Below are 7,050 nucleotides of genomic sequence, written 5' to 3' on the forward strand. Positions count from 1 at the left end.
ATTTGTCACAAAATTCCCAAAAGACTTAGGAAGGGACTGAAGGATCAAATCCGTCTGTAGTTGGAAATCCATGTTGAAGTCAAGATGTTCCAACTGCTCAATCAGCCGAATCATCTTATGGACATGATCCCCAACATTCTGTCCCTCAGACATCCTCATGCGGAACAGCTGCTTAGATATCTCATACCTAATATTCCTACTGTGCTCACCATACAACTGTTGTAGGTGAAGGAGGATCTCACTCACACTTTGCATGTTCTCATACTGCTTTTGTAACTCATTACTCATGGAAGCAAGCATGTAACACTTAGCTCTCATATCATGCTCCTTTCACTTGTCCAAAGTTTCATATTTCTCTGGAGTGGCCTCTAGAGATAAGGGACCAGGAACATTTGAATCTAGAATATATCCTATATGTTCAAGGTTCAGGATAAGTTTCAAATTTCTTAGCCAATCAGAGAGATTAGGTTCTGTCAACCTATTGCGATCAAGTATACTTGCAAGGATATTGGATGGTGGTGGTTGTTTGTGCTCATTATTATCAGAAAATTAACTGCAAAAAATAATCAGATTAATTAGTAAATATATCAAGTAATTAACCAAAATGATTATGGTCTTTTAATCAAATTGGTCCTCCTACTAACTTAGTGAATCCTACACTTCCAAAGTAGAAAACGGAAATCCTAGTTGGATGGATTTCTAGTGGGTGATTGAATTCTTATAATTCTATTGATCATACTCAGGTACATCCGTTATTAGAATTACAATAAACTATAAGTGAGCAACTCCTTGCCCATCATATCTCATGTGAGATTCAATCCTTTACCTAGCCCCTAATGCTCAAAATCTCAGGTACATCTATTATTGACTTATCTTGCATTAGTTAAGTTGATCCCATTGAGCCAGTAATTATGCAAATAATTTTAATGTCCTCAGGTACATCCAATATTGGTCACCAAACTATTTACATATTTACAACATCTCATGCTTAACAATTATTCTTAAGAAAATCTCTTAAATTAATTGCATCTTATGCAACTATTTAAAATTTCTTAAAATAATTGCCCCAATGGAGGGTCCATGTTATAATTACTTTAATTATAGCATTTCCAAGTTAATCATTTGTTTGGAAGATTTTATGGTCATCCTAATTACTATTAAGGTCTCACTTTGCACATTATCCATTTAGCATGCATATATCACATAGTGCATACATTCCCATACATCTCATGCATTCATGGATAAGCAGTAAATATGGTATGATCATGGACTTTCTAAGGGATTCAATTCTGAGCCACCAAGAATTGAATCAGGGCATTCCTAGGTGCATTTCATTCATTCATTTTACAAGAGTTGCTGAAGGAGTACATAATCAACACTTGATCTTGAATTCCTCCCATTGGTCCCACCAATGCTCTTGACCTCCTTGAACTTCTTGCAATCCAATATTACATAGTAATCCTTGGCATACCAAGACGAATTTATAAGAATTTAAATAAATGAAATTACAACCCAAAAAATTATTACAAACTTAATAATACATGCCCAAAATAAATTAAAATAAATTAATTAATTTACAATCCCAAAGAAACATAAAAGAAATAAATCCAATCACATTGGTCTTTTATAATCCATGATCATCCATCATGCATATCACTATTTAACAATTAAATAAAACATACATACTTAAATTAAATTGAATATCTCATATTCAACTTAAAAAACCAGATTTGAATATGATTCAAATAAATTTAAAAATTCAGATGTAAATCTCATTCAAACAAATTTAAAAATTCAGATTTGAATCACATTCAAACAACCTTAAAAATTCAGATTTGAATTACATTCAAACAATTTTTAAAAAATCAGATTTGAATCACACTCAAACAATTTTTAAAAATTCAGATCTGAATATTATTCAAACAACTTTAAAAAATCAAATTTAAATATGATTCAAACAACTTTAAAAATTCAGATTTGAATCACATTCAAACAACTTTTAAAATTCAGATTTGAATCACATTCAAATAATTTTTAAAATTCTGATTTGAATCAAAATTTAATTTTGTGATTGAAATTCTAATTAAACAATTCAATTAGACATAGGATGAGCTTTTAGATCATACAACAATTGCAAATTAAAAAGCCAAATCTTGAGCCACTCATGAAGCCATAAACCTTGCGCACCATGAAGGTGTTCTCTTGCATGCCGCCATACATCCATTGCAACCAGCAATGGATAAATCATCTCATGATCAAAACACACAATTAAATCATATAATAAAAAATGTAAATGGCAAATAAAGTTGCTTTGATACCAATTAAAGGAACGAAAGCGTGAAAAAATCAAGTTTATATCATTGAATTTAAAAATTTTAACCTAGGGTCACATGTATCATGCAAGATTTATTTTTATCTTTTTTTTTTCAATGATAAACAATATATTAAAACTCTTTTAATATGTTTTTGAATTTGTATTTGTCATTTAAGATTTTAAAATTAATCAGATTAATTTTAGAACCCTAGATTAAATCAAGAACAAACATACTAACCTCTTGATGCACTGCAGTGTATTTGCGCCTTTGAGATTAGTCTTCAGGATACCAGATATTGTCCCTCTAGCTTGTCCACACCAAGAACACCTATGGCAGCCCTTGAACAGCTTCTAAAGTTTTTTCTATTATTTAGAAAATCAAGTTCTGCCTTTTAAGAGATTAAAGATGTAAACAGGACACTAGAAACAATTTCTGGTATTTTTAATTCAAGAGATTGTTTGCTAATATCTTGGAATAGATGAAAGATGAAGAGAAAGAGAAGGGAGACTCTTGGGTGGCGGCACCAAGGATGAAGAGCCGCTGGTTATGTTTTTTTTTTCTTCATAACAACACTTATATAGCTAGGTTAACACATTAAACCCTTGCCACATGTCACCCTCTGATTGGTTCTAGGTTTAATTAACCCAATACATTGTGCCAAGTGTCAAACCTATATTTAATCTTAATTTTAATCATATTACATGATTAAAAAACATTTGGCAAGCTTATGTGTAATGCCATGTGTCACTATCTCATGGTGCTACATGTCACCCTGTGAAAAGACCAAAATGCCCCTGTGTCTTAATTTTGAGTTCTCAACCCAAAATAATTATTTCTCTTCTTCTAATCAATTTATATCAAATAAAATTAATTAATTAATCTTTATTAATTAATTTCTCATTAATTAAATTCATATTTAAACACTTTAAATATAAATTTAACTTACACTATACATCCAATAATCTAGATTTGGTTTCAAGTAATGCTAGGGACTTTGCAATCTAATTGCAAACCAAACCTATTTAATTAATCAATTAAACTCTTTAATTAATTAATTAAATCATATTTAATTAGGTGATAACTTGTGTATGTGTGTGACTTACTAGGCTCATCACTAATTGGCAATGAGACATGATATCAACTCTTAATATCATCAGAACTCTTTCTTACCATAAATGATTTCTCTAAATCATTTTACGCACCTCATAGACCATGGTTAACACCTAGCATAGCATGCCATGGCCACCCAATCAGTAATAAGGTTTACCTTAAATGAACCTATAATCATATGTTACGATGCACTAGAATCTCTCTGTTACAAAATCCTAACTCAAGCTGGAGTCATAGTTTATGTTAAACCCCATTTGCTATGAATATTATATTCTCTTTTAATTCCAGTTCTTGATTAAAAGATTTTCTCTTCAGAAACTCTTTTCTGAATAAATCTATTTGTCCTGGCCAGGAACTTGAAACATCAAGAATAATTAAATGAACATAGGATTTTATCCCTATTTATTTAGAGGAACAGATTCCATCTTGATAAACACCTACCTTCATATATAACTAGTAGGAGCCAACACGTGCCCATATACCCATACAAAGTACAAGTATGAAAGCAGTATCAAACTCAAACCACCTATATATAAGATAACTGTGCTATCTCAGGTCTAAAGATTATATGCACTAATATGATTTATGACAATGCATTGACAAGAGTAAACTCCATGTGCTTGTCATAAGTGTCACTGGTTCGGCCTACTTATCATTTATAAGTGCCTATCATGTTTGTCATATGGCATGAGACTCACCATTCCATCTTATTTATATTTCATATAAATAACTTGAGAACAAACATGAATACAATCTTTCTGAATAAGTCATGTCCTTATTATGAAGTATCCTCGATTGTGAACCTATTTATGATACTTTGTATTAGAAATACTGTCACTCATATTCTTAACAACTTAAAAATAGAATTTCTAACAAAATATCAATGGACCTTTTCTATTGCACATAAATATCTTATGTAAACGAAAAAGTGAAAATGCCTTTTATTAATAAAAACATGTACAAGATACATACTAAATGATATGCACTAGGGCATACTACTAACATATCTTACCCAAATTCGAACTTTGATTGTTTTATTCTTTAGCTCTATTCTCTTTCTCGACTTGATTGTCATGTTAGAAACTTATACCTTTTCACTGTCTTTACCAAGTCATCTACACCTCGATGTTACTCAGAATTGGTCCTTTGACCACTCTAGCTAGTACTTCTACTGGCATTCGGGTTATGCTACATCTGCAACCAACTGTCAAAATTTTTATTTCTGCACTGCTTATATTTATTGGTAATATGTAATTTGCCTTTACTAACTTACTACCCTTAATGTTATTCTGTTTAGAGTATACTTGTTTTTAAGTAATAAGAAGTTTAAAAGGAACTCAGGGAATTGCAGCCATGCATTTACTGTGTGATCATTGTCCCTATCCTTTAGATTACATACTATCCCCTACTACCTTAAGGAGGGGATCTGCAGGGATTCTATTTTCCCATATCAACTAAATTAGCCAAAACTTAAGATATTGGGTACCCAAACCTGTTATTCAATTCAAAGGCTTTACATCTAGGGGTGTGCAAACGGTCGGTTCGGTTCCGAACCGAACCGAAAATCGAACTGATAAATATCGATTCGGTTCGGTTTTAAACCGATCAAACCGAAATTTATAAAATTTCATATTTTTAACATTAATTCTAAATAATAAAAACATAAAAACAAAAAAAATTAGAAATCAAAACTCAAAAATCTTAAGGTTCGGTTCGGTTTTCTTTGATTTCAGTTCGGTTCGATTCGGTTCGATTCAATTTGGTTCGATTTTTTTTATTTCCTATATATATTAATAATTTCGGTTCGGTTCGGTTTTTTTGATTTTTTTATGAAAATAACCGAACCGAACCGATTAATCCGAAATTATCAAAATTATAAACCGAACCGAACCGATTAAATTTTAAAACCGAACCGATTGAACCGAATTAATCGGTTCGGTTTTTCGGTTTAAACCGAAAACTGCACACCCCTATTTACATCCATCATGAGCTGATTACTTATGATTCCTATAATGGAACTTATACCCTCTCCAGGATAACTCTACCTCACTTTACAATCCCATTTGGAACACTATTCCATAGGTCACCATCATCAGTAGTAACCTTCTGTCCCTCCTGAAAGGATAAGACCATATCCTACATCACAACTAACTGCAAAGGAGTTACTGCATTTGTCACCTTGCCACAACCATGTCAAGCTATCTGCTCTCTTATCATATTACAAACTCCTTAAAGCGTCATTTCACAGGCTATGAACACCATTCATAGCATTCGGTCTCCTTTTTAAGGGAGCAAAGTCATATTCTGTGCCTTACTGCTACACAAAGAAGATACTATTTTCACTAAACTTTGGGCAAAATATCTGTTACAATGCCAAAACTATCCAAGACCCCATATTGGAGACTAGATGGTCTCACTTTGTAGGTGCTAACTTTACTTGCAACTATATTTAAACTTTTAATCTTATGGTAACTCCTAATGTAACTCTAGCTCATACTAAGATAACCGAGTCACTGACTCTAGTTATCACCCAACTGGGACCTTCGATATTCTAGCTCAAGGGTTTTAAACCCCTAACTAGGAGTCCCAAACACCTTTACAAAAATAGAACTCTATTTTGGTATATCCATACCAAAACAAAAGCTAGCTGCAAACATCCGTGTAGAACACGTTAGGGATGCATGTAGTTCTACATAATAATTCCATGTCGGTACTGTAATCTGTAGCTTACCACACAAACAATGAGAGCATTACGTAGGTCACTATGGTACATCTTAACAAATCAGGTTTTCTAACCTCTTATCTCTCTTTAACCAACTGATACTATAAACTTGCCCTGACTGGGCTGTCCACTAATAACTGCTAGCAGTGGTACCCTTACCTCCATCTAGGGCAGTTATACTGCCATAACTCATATTTATGTATTCATGCCTTACACTAGATAATCATGCTAATTAGCCCTATTTTGATAGAAACATGACATTTCTTAAAGTACGTATCCCCCTGGCAGACCTCAACATGTCTGCTAGCTCAAATTCACATCACCATATACTCCATGAAGATTGAGACAGTAAACTGAAGCACTCTATACTACCTAAAGAATAATGCAGAATATAAAAATAAGGAGTTATAGAAAAAGATGAAACAAGAACCTATACTCTGCATGTGACAACTCTAGGTACACACTTTTCCATAAATCTAGAGCCTAAGCTCTGATACTAACTCTGTCACGACCCAAATTCTGGGTTAGACTGACACTATGACTTAGCTTAATATAAGGCCCTCAAAGCCAGTAGTAAGCCTAACTATCCCTAGCCTAACCATAAGTTCTATAACTGTAGTCCAAATTCAAGAAATCAAACGGACAGAGTCCAGCCATAAATTGGACTACCCAATGGGGAGTATTAACTCATTCGACCTGTAAACACAAAAATAACTCATCTTGGAGAGTTCAGCTCACCCTCACAATCCTTAAAACAATAAATAATCAAATGGGAGCTCGGTTCCCTCATTCAAAGTGAATACTCATCACATACATTCCAACAAATCCATATAATAGGTTTACAATTTCAAAAGAAATAGATTATTACAATCCCAACAAGATTAGAACACTACTAGCACATGC

Source organism: Hevea brasiliensis, chromosome 13, assembly GCF_030052815.1.
Source record: "Hevea brasiliensis isolate MT/VB/25A 57/8 chromosome 13, ASM3005281v1, whole genome shotgun sequence".
NCBI classification, from domain to species: domain Eukaryota; kingdom Viridiplantae; phylum Streptophyta; class Magnoliopsida; order Malpighiales; family Euphorbiaceae; genus Hevea; species Hevea brasiliensis.